Source organism: Coregonus clupeaformis, chromosome 17, assembly GCF_020615455.1.
Source record: "Coregonus clupeaformis isolate EN_2021a chromosome 17, ASM2061545v1, whole genome shotgun sequence".
In the NCBI taxonomy this organism is placed as follows: Eukaryota; Metazoa; Chordata; class Actinopteri; order Salmoniformes; family Salmonidae; genus Coregonus; species Coregonus clupeaformis.
This window is the reverse complement of record NC_059208.1, coordinates 28466904-28486295: the sequence shown is the minus strand read 5'-3', so window position 1 is coordinate 28486295 and position 19392 is coordinate 28466904. Positions and strand designations below refer to the sequence as shown.

The 19392-nt window shown below is 44.1% G+C and overlaps 1 long non-coding RNA gene across 3 annotated transcripts; it reads left to right on the top strand.

The window, feature by feature from the left end:
* The first annotated feature begins 320 nt into the window (after window positions 1-320).
* On the top strand, window positions 321-10689 carry LOC121585492. 3 transcript variants are annotated; one of them, XR_006003849.2, is made up of 3 exons: window positions 321-509; window positions 10209-10286; window positions 10467-10689. It is a non-coding gene; the product is annotated as an uncharacterized LOC121585492 (long non-coding RNA). The 3 variants fall into 3 exon arrangements; XR_006003848.2 differs by having other exon boundaries at window positions 321-1778; XR_006003847.2 differs by lacking the exon at window positions 321-509 and adding an exon at window positions 9689-9729.
* The last annotated feature ends 8703 nt before the right edge of the window (window positions 10690-19392 follow it).

Below are 19392 nucleotides of genomic sequence, written 5' to 3'. Positions count from 1 at the left end.
ACCAAAGTAATAACATAATTGAACTTTAGCTCTAGCTTGTCAAAACATCCAGTGTGTGTGTTCCAGTGCGTGTGTTTTGATTGCTTAATGTACTCAAACTAAAGAGTGTAGCGAGAGTACACATGGAACACAACAATTGAGAGGTTTATTGGATTGGGATGACCAAACAGTTTTATACCTGCATGTGATGTTATGCCTGAGCAGAGAACCACAAATAGAGAGCTGTCTAGTGACACACAGTACTCTGATGAGACGTTGGACCCACTCTTTCGCATGGTTAGTTGGCAGTGTCAGTTGGCAAGAAGTATTTGTTTACCAGTTCGACCTTACAGCTTCTAACATGCCGGAAAACGGAAGATCAAGAGACCAAGTGTAAATATCTGTTTTTAAGTTGGTCTTCAGAGATATCATTGACATTGTGTAGAATGATCCAGCCAATCCAGCGTAGCGGTATGTAGCCCAAAACCTTGACTGATTAATGGAATCCAACAAGCTCCAAACCGTTATGCGTGAGTAATGTTCATGTCCTGTGATAGTTAATGTGAGATTTGACTTGGTGCAAATAGATCTTCCCTAACCCTTTCTTACAAACAAACTGTAATTTAGTTTGCTCTAATCGCTTGAATGATGATCTGGACAGCATATTGACCTATCAGATCAATGACGCTTTTATTTCCTCATTACTTTGCTAGAGGAATAGTTGATCATTGTCTTAATGTTTGCCAAGGAAACACAATCACAGTGTCTGGCTGACAGTTTCAAGCGGCCTTCAAGTCTTCAGCTGAACATTATATGTAAAGAACGTTATTTGTTAGTTTGCTCTGAAAGAAAGTATATTTATTAAACATAATCCATGAAGGCAGAAGAGTGTTTTGCCATAGACACTACCAAAGGTCAGTATCATAAAGGTCCCTCATCCACCTGTCAGGCTGACTTCACTCATCTTTAACACTATGAGGTGTTGTTTTGGCCAACGTCCACTCTTTCCAAAACACTTGGCGTATATAACACAATAAGCCACAAGGCATGGGTGTAAGAGGGGGGACATGCTTCATACAACATGGCCCATTTAATCTCAGACTGAGACACGTGAAGTTACTGCAGCGTTTAGTTGTTCATTCAGTAGTAGCTGCAGAGGTTATATTGCACATTCACAAGGATAGTTTGCCCACAGGAATGGGATTAAAGATAAAAAAATGCTTTTGCTGTTCTGTTTATTGGCATTAACCGGTCAAGGACAAGGTAAAGTATTGAACATTCTGTTTGATTTACTGTTGAATGTATTTGGCTTTATCATGTACAGTGCGTTATAGCAGGTTACACTTAATACAGCTGCTACTGGTGTGCATGATTTGAGGTGTCTGTGAAAGCACTACATTTAACTCATAGGGAGACTTGTAGACAAATTGACATGTGCATTTGATTGTTTCTTTCTGATGTTCTGAGCGTTTCATGAAGCGTTGCAGACAGACATAGCCATCTCATAGTAGTTGCACACAGACATCCATCATACGGACAGACATATCCGTCATACAGAAATGTCCATCATACAGACATATCCATCATACAGACATTTCCATCATACAGAAATATCCGTCATACAGACATATCCATCATGCAGAAATATCCATCATACATACATATCCATTCTGATTACTACCAAGGGATTCCTGAAACTGATGTACAACGTTCAGGTGTCAGTGCCGCTACAGTGGAGGACCTAGGGAGAGTTGGAGACCAGATCAACCCCCCCAGACACCATGACAGACTGTGTGACTGTAAGGCTGAGTGGTTAGGAAGTAATTGCTATTTTTCCAGTATGTACAGTACCAGTAAAAAGTTTGGACACACCTACTCATTCCAGGGTTTTTCTTTATTTTTACTATTTTGTACATTGTAGAATAATAGTGAAGACATCAAAACTATGAAATAACACATATGGAATCATTTTTAGTAACCAAAAAAGTGTTAAACAAATCAAAATGTATTTTATATTTGAGATTCTTCAAAGTAGCCATCCTTTGCCTTGATGACAGCTTTGCACACTCTTGGCATTCTATCAACCAGCTTCATGAGGTAGTCACCTGGAATACATTTCAATTAACAGGTGTGCCTTGTTAAAAGTTAATTTGTGGAATTACTTTCCTTCTTAATGCGTTTGAGCCAGTCAATTGTGTTGTGACAAGGTAGGGGTGGTATACAGAAGATAACCCTATTTGGTAAAAGACCAAGTCCATATTATGGCAAGAACAGTTCAAATAAGCAAAGAGAAATGACAGTCCATCATTATTTTAAGACATGAAGGTCAGTCAATCCAGAACATTTCAAGAACTTTTAACGTTTCTTCAAGTGCAGTCGCAAAAACCGTCAAGCGCTCATGAGGACCGTCACAGGAAAGGAAGACCCAGAGTTATCTCTGCTGCAGAGGATAAGTTAATTAGAGTTACCAGCCTCAAAAATTGCAGCAAAAATAAATGCTTCACAGAGTTCAAGTAACAGAAACGTCTCAACATCAACTGTTCAGAGGAGACTGCGTGAATCAGGCCTTCATGGTTGAATTGCTGCAAAGAAACCACTACTAAAGGACTCCAATAATAAGAAGAGACTTTCTTGGGCCAAGAAACATGAGCAATAGACATTAGACCGGTGGAAATCTGTCCTTTGTTCTGATGAGTCCAAATTTGAGATTTTTGGTTCCAACCGCCGTTTCTTTGTGAGACGCAGAGTAAGTGAATGGATGATCTCCGCATGTGTCACGACTTCAGCCGAGGCTGCCTCCCCTCCTTGTTCGGGCAGGCTTCGGCTTTCGTCGTCACCGGAGTACTAACCACTGCCGCCCCAATCATCATCACAATTGTCTTGTCTTGTTATCACACACACCTGGTTCTAATCCCCTAATTAGTCTGTGTATAAGTGTTCCTTCTGCCCCCTTGTCCTTGTGGGTGATTGTTTATTGTGGAGGTTAGTGAAGCTCGGTGGAGCTCGTGTATTTTGATTCAACGGGAGTATTTTCCCGTGTGCCTTGTATTTTTCCAGTGCACCTGTTTTGTGCCCTGGAGTGTGTTTGACGCATTTCTGCATAACCCTGTATTTTGCGGAATAAAGCCTGTTATTCTGTGATTTACCCTCCTGCGCCTGACTCCTTCAACACCACCAAATCACAGAATCACCCACCTGATTTCATGGAGTCAGCAGGAGAAGAGCGCATGCCTGGAGTCGTGGCACGGGCCCAGGAGCATTCCAAGATGCTGGCCAGCTTGGGGGAAGCGATGGATCGGATTCTTCAGGTCGTTTAACGCCTGGAGAGGAGAGAACCTGATCTGTCGAGACTAGCTGGCCAACCGGATCCAGCCACCTAGACCCCAGCACCCGGAGGGATCCAGATATCCCGACCACGGGCGTTTGATGGGATGGTGGAGCTGTGCCAGGGATTCCTCCTCCAATTGGAACTGTACTTCGCCAGCATCAGGCCGGAACCATCGGAGCGGGAGAAGGTGTCCGTCCTCGTTTCCTGCCTCTGTGGGAAAGCCCTGGAGTGGGCCAACGTGGTGTGGAACGAAGGAGGAGCCGCGTTGGAGGACTACAGGGAGTTCGCTCGCTGAGCGACTGGTCCACCTGAGGCAGGGGACGAGGACCGCGCAGGCCTTCGCCTTGGAGTTTCAGATGCTGGCAGCGGGGTCCGGGTGGAACGAGCGGGCCCTGATCGACCAATTCCGGTGCCATCTGCTGGAGGACGTCCGACGGGCGCTAGCCTGCCGGGACACCATGTTGTCCTTCAATAAACTGGTGGACATGGCCATTCGGTTGGACAACCTGCTGGTAACCAGAGGACGTCCTGGTAGGAGTCTGCGCGTTTCCACCCTGGACGACTCAGATCCCGAGTGGATGGAGCTGGGTGGAGCCGGTAACCGAGAGAGCGGAGGAGGACAGCGACAGTTTCACTCTGGTGGCACGAAGGGACAGTACACCACACGTCATAGTCAACGTTCTTTTGGATCTGCAGGCAGGGCACTCACGCATCACTCCAGGTATCGAACACCCACACTTGTTCAGTGCCCTCTGTTGCGCACTGTACCCTACCTATCCACTTTCCTGATCACATGGTTGTTCCCCAGTGTAAGGCGCTAGTCGATTCAGGCACAGCTGGGAACTTTATGGACAGGGCATTCGCACGCCGTCAAGGCATTTCATTGGTTCCCCTTTCCATTCCACTCCCCATCAGAGCACTCGATAGTCGACCAATAGGGTCCGGGTTTGTAACGGAAGTCACGATACCAGTCACCATGATCACCCAGGAGACTCATTGTGAGCAGGTTATTTTTGTGATTATTGAATCTCCTACTTTCCCTGTGGTATTAGGTATCCCTTGGCTAGCCCTCCACAACCCCACCTTCTCATGGCCGCAGAGGGCTCTCACAAGGTGGTCGCGAGAGTGTCAGGGTAGGTGTCTAGATGTTTCCGTTGCTGCAACCACAGTGGAAAGTTCAGACTGTACCTGGACCGTGCGCATTCCCCCTGAATACCTTGATCTGGCGCAAGCGTTCTCTAAAACGCAGGCGACTAAATTACCACCTCATCGGGCGGGGGATTGCGCGATAAACCTCTGTGTAGACGCTGTACCTCCCAGGAGTCATATATACCCCCTGTCACAGGCTGAAACGGTGGCTATGGAAACATATGTCACGAGTCCCTGCGCCAGGGGTATATACGTCCCTCCATTTCACCCGTCTCCTCGAGTTTCTTCTTTGTGAAAAAGAAGGACAGAGGTCTGCGCCCGTGCATTGATTATCGACCACTGAACAGGGAGACAATAAGATTTTGTTATCCTCTCCCCCTCATTCCTTCAGTGATTGAATCAATGCATGGGGCGCGCTTCTTCACCAAATTAGATCTCAGGAGTGAATACAACCAGGTGCGTATCCGAGAGGGAGATGAGTGGAAGACAGCATTCAGCACAACCACGGGGCATTATGAATACCTGGTGATGCCCTATGGTTTGATGAATGCTCCCTCAGTTTTCCATCCTTTGTGAATGAGGTGTATCGGGACATGCTTGGTCGTGGTGTAATGGTCTACATCGATGACATCCTGGTGTATTCCACTACGCGCGCCGAGCATATGTCTCTGGTTCGCAAGGTGCTGGCCCGACTGTTGGAAAATTACCTTTATGCTAAGGCAGAGAAGTGTATGTTTTTCCAGCAGTCCGTCTCCTTCCTTGGATACCGCATTTCCACCTCAGGTGTGGAGATGGAGGGAGATCGCATTTCAGCCGTGCGTAATTGGCCGACTCCAACCACGGTTAGGAGGTGCAGCGCTTCCTTGGCTTTGCCAACTACTATCGGAGGTTTATCCGGGGCTTTGGCAAGGTCGCAGCTCCCATTACCTCCCTGTTGAAGGATGGGCCGTCCCGGCTCCTCTGGTCTGCTGAGGCTGACCTGGCCTTCAGCAAACTGCGGGGTCTGTTCACCTCTGCCCCAGTACTGGCCCACCCCAATTCATCACTACCGTTCGTAGTGGAGGTGGATGCGTCCGAGGTTGGGATAGGAGCTGTCCTGTCTCAACGCTCGGGTACGCCACCCAAGCTCCGCCCCTGTGCCTTCTTCTCTAAGAAGCTCAGCCCAGGAGAGCAGAACTACGACGTTGGTGATCGGGAGCTGTTGGCTGTTGTCCGATCCTTGACCATGTGGAGGCATTGGCTCGAAGGGGCGAAACACCCTTTCCTCGTCTGGACGGACCACCGTAACCTGGAGTACATACGGGGAGCGAGGAAGCTGAATCCTCGCCAGGCCAGGTGGGCCCTATTCTTCACCCGGTTTGATTTTACACTGTCATACATTCCGGATACGAAGAACGTGAAGGCAGACGCACTGTCCCGGCTGTATGACACAGAGGAGAGGCCCAGAGACAACACCCCCATACTTCTGCCCTCCTGCATTGTGGCGCCGGTAGTATGGGCAATGGACGCGGATATAGAGCAGGCATTACGCACAGATCCATCTCCACTGCAGTGTCCAGCTGGGTTGCGGTATGTGCCTGCTCTTACAGTGAGGGAAAAAAAGTATTCGATCCCCTGCTGATTTTGTACGTTTGCCCACTGACAAATAAATTATCAGTCTATAATTTTAATGGTAGGTTTATTTGAACAGTGAGAGACAGAATAACAACAAACAAATCCAGAAAAACGCATGTCAAAAATGTTATAAATTGATGTGCATTTTAATGAGGGAAATAAGTATTTGACCCCTCTGCAAAACATGACTTAGTACTTGGTGGCAAAACCCTTGTTGGCAATCACAGAGGTCAGATGTTTCTTGTAGTTGGCCACCAGGTTTGCACACATCTCAGGAGGTTTTTTGTCCCAGTCCTCTTTGCAGATCTTCTCCAACTCATTAAGGTTTCAAGGCTGACGTTTGGCAACTCAAACCTTCAGCTCCCTCCACAGATTTTCTATGGGATTAAGGTCTGGAGACTGGCTAGGCCACTCCAGGACCTTAATGTGCTTCTTCTTGAGCCACTCCTTTGTTGCCTTGGCCGTGTGTTTTGGGTCATTGTCATGCTGGAATACCCATCCACGACCCATTTTCAATGCCCTGGCTGAGGGAGGTTCTCACAGAAGATTTGACGGTACATGGCACCGTCCATCGTCCCTTTGATGCGGTGAAGTTGTCCTGTCCCCTTAGCAGAAAAACACCCCCAAAGCATAATGTTTCCACCTCCATGTTTGACGGTGGGGATGGTGTTCTTGGGGTCATAGGCAGCATTTCTCCTCCTCCAAACATGGCGAGTTGAGTTGATGCCAAAGAGCTCTATTTTGGTCTCATCTGACCACAACACTTTCACCCAGTTCTCCTCTGAATCATTCAGATGTTCATTGACAAACTGCAGACGGCCCTGTATATGTGCTTTCTTGAGCAGGGGGACCTTGCGGGCGCTGCAGGATTTCAGTCCTTCACGGCGTAGTGTGTTACCAATTGTTTTCTTGGTGACTATGGTCCCAGCTGCCTTGAGATCATTGACAAGATCCTCCCGTGTAGGTTTGGGCTGATTACTCATCTTTCTCATGATCATTGCAACGCCACGATGTGAGATCTTGCATGGAGCCCCAGGCCGAGGGAGATTGACAGGTCTTTTGTGTTTCTTCCATTTACGAATAATCGCACCAACTGTTGTCACATTCTCACCAAGCTGCTTGGCGATGGGCTTGTAGCCCATTCCAGCCTTGTGTAGGTCTATAATCTTGTCCCTGACATCCTTGGAGAGCTCTTTGGTCTTGGCCATGGTGGAGAGTTTGGAATCTGATTGATTGATTGCTTCTGTGGACAGGTGTATTTTATACAGGTAACAAACTGAGATTAGGAGCACTCCCTTTAAGAGTGTGCTCCTAATCTCAGCTCGTTACCTGTATAAAAGACACCTGGGAGCCAGAAATCTTTCTGATTAAGAGGGGGTCAAATACTTATTTCCCTCATGAAAATGCAAATCAATTTATAACATTTATGACATGCGTTTTTCTGGATTTTTTTGTTGTTATTCTGTCTCTCACTGTTCAAATAAACCTACCATTAAAATTATAGACTGATCATTTTTTTTGTCTGTGGGCAAACGTACAAAATCAGCAGTGGATCAAATACTTTTTCCCCCTCACTGTATCCGTGATCGTCTGATCTTCTGGGCACACACGTCACCCTCCTCTGGTCACCCAGTTATCGGCCGTACAGTGCGCTGCTTGAGCGGAAAGTACTGGTGGCCTACCATGGCTAAGGACGTGAGGGTTTACGTCTCCTCCTGCTCGGTGTGCGCCCAGAGTAAGGCACCTAGGCACCTCCCAACGGGTAAGCTACAACCATTACCAGTTCTACAACGACCATGGTCTCATCTTAATATTGATTTTCTGACTGATCTTCCCCTCTCCCAAGGTAACACCACCATTCTGGTCATTGTGGACCGCTTCTCCAAGTCCTGCCGCCTCCTTCGTCTGCCCGGTCTCCCCACGGCCCTGCAGACTGCGGAGGCCCTGTTTACTCATGTCTTCCGGCATTACGGGGTGCCAGAGGATATCGTGTCCGACCGAGGTCTCCAGTTCACGTCCAAGGTTTGGAAGGCGTTCGTGGAACGTCTGGGGGTCTCGGTCAGCCTGACCTCTGGGTTCCACCCCGAGTCAAATGGGCAGGTGGAACGAGTAAATCAGGATGTGGGTAGGTTCCTGCGGTCCTACTGCCAGGACCAGCCGGGGGAGTGGTCGGTGTTCTTGCCATGGGCAGAATATGCCCAGAACTCTCTCTGCCACTCCTCTATTAACCTAACACCATTCCAATATGTTTTAGGTGACCAACCAGTTCTGGCACAGTGGAAGCAGAGCCAGACCGAGGCTACTGTGGTGGATGACTGGTTTCGGCGCGCGGAGGAGACGTGGGACGCTGCCCACGTTCACCTCCAGCGCGTCGTGCGTCGTCAGAAGGCCAACGCTAACCGTCACCGCAGTGAGGCCCCGGTCTTCATACCGGGGGATCGGGTCTGGCTCTCGACCCGGAATCTGCCCCTCCGCCTGCCCTGCCGGAAGCTGAGCCTGCGGTTTGTGGGGCCGTTCAAAGTCCTGAGGAGAATCAATGAGGTTACGTATAGGTTGTTACTCCCCCCTGATTACCGTATTAACCCCTCGTTTCATATGTCTCTCCTCAGGCCGGTGGTGGTTGGTCCGCTCCAGGAGTCTGAGGTGCGGGAGGTTCCTCCACCTCCTCTGGACATCGAGGGGGCCCCGGCGTACTCTGTTCGTGCCATCCTGGATTCGAGGCGTCGGGTGGTGGCCTTCAGTACCTCGTGGAGTGGGAGGGGTACAGTTCATGAGGAACGGTGCTGGGTCCCGGTGAGGGATATCTTCGATCCCTCCCTGTTGCGGGATTTCCACCGTCGCCATCCGTCTCACCGTCCTCCTGGCCGTCCCCGGGGTCGGCGCGCTGCTGGTCGGGGGGGTGGTGGTACTGTCACAACTTCGGCCGAGGCTGCCTCTCCTCCTTGTTCAGGCAGGCTTAGGCGTTCGTCGTCACCGGAGTACTAACCACTGCCGCCCCAATCATCATCACAATTGTCTTGTCTTGTTATCACACACACCTGGTTCTAATCCCCTAATTAGTCAGTGTATAAGTGTTCCCTCTGCCCCCTTGTCCTTGTGGGTGATTGTTTATTGTGGAGGTTAGTGAAGCTCGGTGGAGCTTGTGTATTTTGATTCAACTGGAGTATTTTCCTGTGTGCCTTGTATTTTTCCAGTGCACCTGTTTTGTGCCCTGGAGTGTGTTTGACGCATTTCTGCGTAACCCTGTATTTTGCAGATTAAACCTTGTTATTCTGTGATTTACCCTCCTGCGCCTGACTCCTTCAACCCCACCTCATCACAGCATGTCTGGTTCCCACCGTGAAGCATGGAGAAGGAGGTGTGATGGTGTGGGGGTGCTTTGCTGGTGACACTGTCTGTGTTTTATTTAGAATTCAAGGCACTCTTAACCAGCATGGCTACCACAACATTCTGCAGCGATACGCCATCCCATCTGGTTTGCGCTTAGTGTGACTATCATTTGTTTTTCAACAGGACATTGAACCAACACACCTCCAGGCTATGTAAGGGCTATTTGACCAAGAAGGAGAGTGATGGAGTGCTGCATCAGATGACCTGGCCTCCACAATCACCCAACCTCAATCCAATTGGTTTGGGATGAGTTGGACCCCAGAGTGAAGGTAAAGCAGCCAACAAGTGCTCAGCATATGTGTGAACTCCTTTAAGACTGTTGGAAAAGCATTCCAGGTGAAACTGGTTGAGAGAATGCCAAGAGTGTGCAAAGATGTCATCAAGGCAAAGGGTGGCTACTTTGAAGAATCTCAAATCTAAAATATATTTGTTTAACAATTGTTTGGTTACTACATGATTCCATATGTGTTATTTCATAGTTTTGATGTCTTCACTGTTATTCTACAATGTAGAAAATAGTAAAAATAAAGAAAAACCCTTGAATGAGTAGGTGTTTCCAAACTTTTGACCTGTACTGTATATTTTAATGGTATACAGTAGTTTGTGATTTTTGTAAGTGGATACATTCCTAGCCTGCTTGTCAGTCTGTTTCTGACAGCCCATGATTGTAATGTTTTTCGATGGCAAATAGTTGGCAGAAACCAAATGGTACTCAGGCTAATAAAGCAGTTTGCTGTGTGTCACTCAGGGAGGAGGAGAGAGGGTTTGAGTGGAAGCTGCCTCTGCCAGGACTCTGCCAAATCCTACCGCAAGCTCAGGAAGGCCTGTGAGTAGCCCTGTGTTTCTGTAACACTAACAGCAGTACATTGAAGAGTTACTAAAATACTTGTTAAAGTGGAACAGCAGTACATTGAAGAGTTACTACAATACTTGTTACAGTGGACTCTCCCAAAGTCACTAATCTGTGTATCTCTCTCCCATCCTCTCCAACCTACGCACAATCCAGTTGTGGCAATGTGCGTAAGGAAAGGATTCAAGAATCAGTGGAAATGCCAGAAGATCATGGAAAGGGTAGAGAGGTCAAAGGGTGACCAAGGCAAACACTTCATGAGTATTCCAATATGAAGAGTTGACCTTTAATAACTACTTTATAAACTTTGAAACCGTGTTTTGTAATCTCTCTCAAGAACATGACTCGTTTTTGAATAAAAATGTATTTTATAATTATTCTCCTTTGTAATACACATTTTTATAACAAGTTTCACTAAGTGTGTGGAGTGATTTCCAATGTATTATTTTAGCATTTTATCATTAGATTTCATATTCCTTTTGCGTGTATTGTGCCACTCTAAATCCTTCTGTCGCTACTTCATTAAATCTACATTTATTCACAGCGATTTTGCCAATAAAGAAATCACCCAAGATTGCACCATTCAGTAGGACAGGTGTGAAAAGACAACACTTTATTTAAGACAAAAGCTAATGAAGAGGAAAAATAAACATAAGACAACAGCATAAGCCTGCATATCCTCCGAGGATTTACAAGCTTATACATTAAATATGTGCAAAAACAAGCCATGTTTTACATAAACACCAGTTAAATGTATTATCGTTTGAAACGTTTTTACCTCTAAGTTATTTATAAGCTAAATATACCTGAATTTGTGCTTGAACTACAGAGTTTACATACATGATCAAACACAGAAAGGGACTCAGTGAATGGATTCCAGGGCAACAGTCACAAGGGCAGTGAATATCTAAGAACATTGAATTAGAAACAGAAATAGGCAGTGCAGCTGAGCAGTGGATGTTTGCCCCTTCAATTACCATGTTGAAGACCAGTTTTCAAGATTGTTGTTTTTAAAAGGAATATCAGTTAATAGAGATGATTGACATAAAAACACATTGTAGAGGTGGGTTCTATTCTAAGAGGATAGACCCCTCCCTTCTGACCTCTTGTTGACTCTCTCCTCACAATCTAAAAGCATTGGAAAGGAGTGAGCATACTAAACCCAGCCCTATGGTGGCAAGATGGGGCAATTACAATATCGACAATACCACTTATTCCTATCCAGTCCTTTCTCAGATCAGTGAGGGTAGAGGGAAGGGAGTGATTGGCTCCCAGCCAGCAGACAGACATGCAGTGTGCTTGCTGTGGTGGTCTCAGTGGTTGATCAGAGGCAGAGAGAGAGAGCTAGCAGGGCCATCAGCATCAGACCAACTCTGGACTGGAATGGAGGGGCAGGAGAGTGGCCTGGGAGAGAAAGGAGAATGGGAGAGGAGGGGAGGCAGGGGAGGAGAAATATAATGAGTGAGTGAGGATGTTCAAAAATATATAAACAGTGTATATATCTTCTTGATTCCTGTCTGTACTCCCCAGTTCAGAAAATGTCTTTATTGCATTTCCCTGATGCATGAAAATGATCCTTGCACAAACAAGTACACAAACTAGAACCAAATTAAATTCAACATATTAAAAACAACTTTGTCACATTTAATTACTCAGTACATCCCACCTCGGTCTTACTACAACAACCCACCCACTTACCAGTGATATCCAGACTAATGGTCTTGGACATTGAGATGTTAGTCAGAGGGTTCTTGGCCACACAGGTGTATATCCCTGCATTTTTCAAGGAGACACCTACGGCCATCAAAGGACCAGTTGCCGGCAATGATTGGTTGTTGTATTTCCACCGGTACTCGCTGGTTGGCCGGGAGTCAGCTGAGCACTTCAGATTGACAGTGATTACTGAGCCAATTACCACTAAACCTGGGCCAGAGATGTTCACACTCAGAGGGCCATCTACAGAGAGAGGTTCAGAGAGGGTGGGTCATAATAGGGAAAAGTCTCAATGGAATCCTTGGGACGTCCAACTCTGACGTCCCCCCATTGAAGTTGAAATGTAAAATGGTTAAGGTAAGGGTTAGGGTTAGGGTTTAGGGTAGGGAAGTCCCAAGGATCACAGATAGCACTAACCGTCATAATATAATAGTGGTGGGTTTCTGACTGTTTCTACGTTATATAACGTACCATTTTTATATTTTAAAATATTTTACCAACAGATTAAAACGGCAGTACTTACAGTTCACCAATAGCTGGTATTTAGGGCTGGTGTGTGGACGAAGGAGGTTGGTGGCGACGCACTGATAGTTTCCATCGTTAGACACCTTGACTGGACTGAAGTGCAGAGAGTTGTTGGAGATGGTGATGTCAGAGTTCAATGTGTTGTTCAGGACCAGAAACAGGTTGTCCTTCATCCAGTAGATGGTGTCATAGCGCCCAGTGACATCACAGGTCAGGGTTAGATTGTCAGACGCTATCGGCATTTTGCTTTGTTTCACCATCACCGACTTTATAGCCTCTGTGAGGAGAGAGGATGTGTATTGCTTTATGTACAGTATCAATATTTGTCATTTGATAAAATGGTTAGTTCCAGCGATGCAATAGTTGGATATATAAAACATATACACTACATACAGTGGGGAGAACAAGTATTTGATACACTGCCGATATTGCAGGTTTTCCTACTTACAAAGCATGTAGAGGTCTGTAATTTTTATCATTGGTACACTTCAACTGTGAGAGACGGAATCTAAAACAAAGATCCAGAAAATCACATTGTATGATTTTTAAGTAATTCATTTGCATTTTATTGCATGACATAAGTATTTGATCACCTACCAACCAGTAAGAATTCCGGCTGTCACAGACCTGTTAGTTTTTCTTTAAGAAGCCATCCTGTTCTCCACTCATTACCTGTATTAACTGCACCTGTTTGAACTCGTTACCTGTATAAAAGACACCTGTCCACACACTCAATCAAACTGACTCCAACCTCTCCACAATGGCCAAGACCAGAGAGCTGTGTAAGGACATCAGGGATAAAATTGTAGACCTGCACAAGGCTGGGATGGGCTACAGGACAATAGGCAAGCACCTTGGTGAGAAGGCAACAACTGTTGGCGCAATTATTAGAAAATTGAAGAAGTTCAAGATGACGGTCAATCAACCTCGGTCTGGTGCTCCATGCATGATCTCACCTCGTGGGGCATCAATGATCATGAGGAAGGTGAGGGATCAGCCCAGAACTACACGGCAGGACCTGGTCAATGACCTGAAGAGAGCTGGGACCACAGTCTCAAAGAAAACCATTAGTAACACACTACGCCGTCATGGATTAAAATCCTGCAGCGCACGCAAGGTCCCCCTGCTCAGGCCAGCGCATGTCCAGGTTCATTTGAAGTTTGCCAATGACCATCTGGATGATCCAGAGGAGGAATGGGAGATGTACACTGAGTTACAAAACATTAAGACCACATGCTCTTTCCATGAGCTACAAGGCCCGTCATTACTGACCAAGTGAATCCAGGAGAAAGCTATGATCCGTTATTGATGTCACTTGTTAGATCCACTTCAATTAGTGTAGATGAAGGGGAGGAGACATGTTAAAGAATGATTTTTACACCTTGAGACATGGATGATGGATGTGTGCTATTTAGATGGTGAATGGCAAAGACAAAAGTTTTGACCCCAGCAATACCCAACCATCCCCTTGGGTTTTCATACATTGGTGTCAGAAATCAGATCCAAACTTACCCCAACTCCATTACTATAAATTCCATCTTGCCCTCATAGGTTAAAATTAGAATTACATTTGCAGATATCAAGTTTGGTTATTACTACTCACAGTTGAGGATCAATCTGTATTCTGGGCTGGTCATTGAGACATGGATTGTGTATGTGTGCTATTTAGAGGGTGAATGGCAAAGACAAAAGATTGAAGTGCCTTTGAATGGGGTATGGGAGTAGTTGCCAAGCGCACTGGTTTGTGTCAAGAACTGCAATGCTGCTGGGTTTTTCCACCCTCAACAGTTTCTTGTGTGTATCAAGAATGGTCCACCACCCAAAGGACATTCAGCCAACTTTACACAACTGTGGGAAGCATTGGAGAGTCGCACACTCTATATATATAAACTTCCAGTAATTTATTGGGTAAACCCCCAATGTTTCGGCATCACTGTGCCTTCTTCAGACGTTGCGACTCTTTATTTATTTTTACAGCTTAAAGTTTATTCGCCGTTAGTCAGCACCTCTACACATAATATTTTTCTCTGGGTGTGCACCAGCTCGTGCTTTTTATTGGAAGCACTGGAGTCAACATGGGCCAGCATCCCCGTGGAATGCTTTCAACACCTTGTAGAGTCCAAGCCCCGACGAATTGAGTCTGTGTAGTGTCGAGTCAATGCTGGCAATTATTGCTGTGAAACAAAGGAGTCCACTCATACTGAACCCTTGATCATACGTTTTATTCATATCACAAGATTCCAGCATAAGTTTTACAGATGTCATGACCACCCGGAGAGCGGCGTCCCAGATTGCAATGGCCGCTCTAACCTCTTCTTCGTTTTTACCCAGTATATATAATCTTCCCAAGATATGGGTGGTTCCCTCTACTGTCCAATCCCCTGTCTACAACACACACTTCCTGTCTTTTTTATGTGGCGTCACACTAAAACATTCCCTCTTGACACTAAAATAAACATCCTCTCAGGTTCCACTTAAAACCATTAACAAAGTCATAATCTTAATACACTACATATTCCCCCCTTCGAGACTAAAAAGTCTCGAAAACAAACAGAATAGGATTATGACAAGTAACAATTTATCTTATTGAGTATCTTTAACATTAAACCAAAACCATTTCCCTCTGGAGTGTAAATACCTTTCTATGAAATATGAACAAATCTTTATGAAGTGTGAATACATTACTATGAAATATGAACAAATCTTTATGGAGTGTGAATACATTACTATGAAATATGAACAAATCTTTATGGAGTGTGAGAGCGAAAAACTGTCTGGCAGCCTTCTTTCCAAATCCATCCATCAATCAAGACAGTAAAATTCTCTCACGGCCCCTCTGCCCCAGGCAACCACCTAGGTACTCCAGATGAATTCATAAATCTTTATCAATGCATTTGAAACTATGATGCAATTAAATACACATGTAAGCCCCTGCAAACAAAATACTATCCAAAAAATGTCCACTCTCAGGCTGGTCGACCCATCGGACCCTACAGTGGATCTCTATCCCTGCCTAGACTCCATGTCCCTAAGCATTCACGGAATAAACAAAAACATCTAAGATCCCCACATGTATTCAATAACATCAAATATCATTCTACAAAAAGTAATACCTAAGAATATGACACAAATTATGTATTACACATGCAAATATGTCTATATTTCATTGCAGACACTGGAATGTAGTCCACTACACTTCATCTCCTCCGTAGTCTCCTCTTCCAATGCATCGTTGATGATGGAATCGGAACATTTCCACACCTTCCTTGTTCCATCTCCTCCAGTCATTCTCCTTTCATATTGTCCCTTCATATTGTCCTTGTTTGAGTATTTCAATCTCTACATATTCCCCCAAATGCTTCTGGAAGAAAAGAAAAGACCAAACAGTATCTTTTGCAAAACAACATTTTCAAATTAAAACATCAATATCAACTAAGAATATAAAAAATGATATAAAATGATATATGAATCACATCATCCTATTTCCCCCCTTTGATTCATAACATCATACTAATATTGAAAAAAATGTTTTTGAAAAATGATCAAATAATCAAAAAGGATATTTATCCATCAATACTCCATCCAGTCCCACTTGTCCATCTTCATCCAGATCAGGAACAGTCAACAACGGCATCTGAGCGTTGTCTCCAGGCATCACAACTCCAACCTATCTCAATATCATAGCTTTCTCAAAGGTCAGTAACAAATTACAAACATCACACACAGTGCTATCAAAACTGCTATTAAATCGTAAACCATTACTGCTCCCACTGGGCCTAACTGATCTTGCAACCAAGAATTCGCTGACCATCCAGCTCCTTCAGATCTACCAAATGCATCCCTTATATTCTTCAATGCATCTATAACTATCTGGAATCAAAGTATAGGTAATATTATCAATATGATCTGCCAAAAATGTTACACCATACCATGGAAAAAGTCCCCCCTTCTCTCTTAGACTTATCCTCCAATGATAGGCTTCAAGACTATGAAATGTCGCCATGTCCCTTTTCACCCTACTTCCAAACCTAGATTCAGATTTATCTGTGTCCGGTGCTACCCCTCTTTTAATGGTAGAAACCTCATATGGAAGCTTCAACGTTGACATGTAACAACATCCTGTCCATCCATAGGGTAAGGATATATACGCTTTATCACCACAAACCCTCCAAATATCTCTAAAATTCCCAATAGTCACATTGTCAGGCAAAAGCTAATCTTTCACCATCAAAGTCCTGCTCTTCTTACTAACTGGAACATAAAAAGTAACATAATATTTCTCATTACTACCCTTAAGGTCATGCTTACCCAAAGTCATCATATAATCATCACAATCTGATATTCCCATAAACATACCCCTTCCATCATATGTTTTATTAGAACAAAAACAACTTTTAGCCCTCACTGGTTTCCCCTCCAATGCTTCAGGGTTCGCTGTTACCTGATTTTCCTTCCCATCTAACAAATTCACATAGGGTAATTCATTTAACCAACAACACCTAAACCTAGGCTTAAACCAATGTTTTGACAACGACATTGTTTTATCTGTTAATGATTGTTGCTGATACAACAGCCATGACAAAGCATAAGATTGACACGTACTTGATAGAGGTTGAACGACCGTCTCTAAAATGGAACCCCACGTGCCTGGTGCTGGAATTCTCAACAGACATGGACCCTCAAGATTCCTCACTGATCTTACAGAATGAGCTAGCTGTTGGAACCAAAGATTCCTACCTGCCCATTCATCTTTAATCTTCAAAACAGAAGAATCAAATCCATATGCCTTCCATTTAGTTTCTCTTTTCCCTAACGAGCGGTATTGATCAGATGTATCTTCTGATGTTATGTTGAAATCAAAGAACTCATCCTGTACCTCCATGATAGTATCTTGCACTATTTCAGATGAATCTATATTCTTCTCTACCACCATCTGCTCTCCTATTTTAACCCTATCCTTACTACCATTGACAGCACTCTCCATCCGTACCATAAACTCCTGAGTCACTCTTGCTACATCCTTTAATTTCAGAAAAGTTGTTGTTGGTGTCGGTGTCATACTTTCTACATTTGTTATTGCCGTCGTACCATTAATCCCTTCCAAAGTCACCATTAAAGTAGTGGATTTAGTTGATGTATTAACACCCTTAACTACTTCTAGTGGGAAAGCTACCGATATCCTCTGTGTATTATTTACTGTTAGAGTGGCTACTGTAATATACTTCTCCTGAACTCCTTCGGTGACTGTGGAAGCTTTAACAGACTTCAACTCTTCCATTATAAGCGTCACTTTACGAATTACATAGCCTTTTAATCAATAATTCTTAACCGGAACAAATTTTAATGCTTGCACTAGATAAGTACACATATATTCTCCCTGATCTTTCTCTGTAACATTACGCAAAATAAGTGAACAATCACTCATAACCCTCTTCCACTTCATATCGTTGTACAAAATATACTTCCTTTGACTAGGGGGCACCGCTTCTACATCTGGTCCTGATAACAATACTTCTTCTCCATAATTATCTCTCCATGTGGGAGGAACGTCACCATCCCCACTCCATCTCTCACAGCTACAAGGAAGATGAGCTGTATCACCCATCCTAACCCTAATAACAGTCTTTTCTTCTAAAATTGGTGCTTGAGCTATTGGTTCCCTTTTAATCAAATGCGATATATTTATGGCTTTAATAACTATCAATGTTGAAAGAGTTAAATTGCTTCCCACTGCTGTTATAATAGACTGAAGTGTTGATGTCCTTGTTGTTACTTCATCCATTCTCCCTAAGACTTTTAACTCCTTACTTGTATTTCCATCTATCACCACTAGTGTCACTACATTCACTCTCTCTTCCTACTCTAAACCCTCACTTTCAAACTTTTGATTATAAAAAAATACACTTACAATTACCTTGATCTTCCTGCTGGGAATTGTAAATATAGATACTCAATCACCCTCAATCTTCTCTTATCATTCAGCAACGCATACTTTCTCAATGCATCGGCTCCTAACAGATCTAAACTCCTACCATATCTATCTTCCCACTAAACTCTAAATTTTCCTTCACCACTGTTCTCTCTCTCTTACTACTAACTTTGAAACTTAGCTTACTGTCTTAGAGTTCCTTCAACCCTAGTTCTCCTAACTTTTTTTAATCTAATCTTTTCTCCTAACCTTTAAAAACCTTTTCCACTGATTTATTCACAAAATCCTTTACCACCAATTTTTAGAATATGTGATTGGGAAGTCCCCACCTGCTTCTGACTTCTTTACACACAGACTTGGCAAACGATCGAACATCTTTCAGCCTAGTTTGAAATCTCTTGGTGCAGGAATGTAACCAAGAATAACCGTCACCCCTTTTAACTTTATTTTTCAGACAGATTGTCTAATAGGCAGTCTAATAGATTCCCAAAAACCCTACTCTTTTAAAATCTTCTACCAGACAGCCGTCTAGTGTACCTCTTATTGTACAGTTCAATTTACACAATGCATCTCTTCCCAACAATGCAATAGGTATATGTTCTAATATTAGTATGTGTATTTTAATTTCTCTTTGATGTTTTATAGCAGAGCTCAATTGGTTCCTTAAGAGTAATTAGCTGTTTTACTCCCTCAAATCCTATCCTAATTAGTTAATTTTACATAGTGAGATGTTTAACCTCTTTAGACTCAACACAGATAAAAGTTTTTCCACTATCACTTCTCCTAGTCCTTTTTATTTTCACTTCAATTGTTGGATATTTTCTTCCTAATCGGTGCTATCAGCTGACACCCCCCTTCGGATCTTCTAGGCACTCTAGAATCCTTGCTCCTTTAAGGGTTCACCTGGAGAACAGG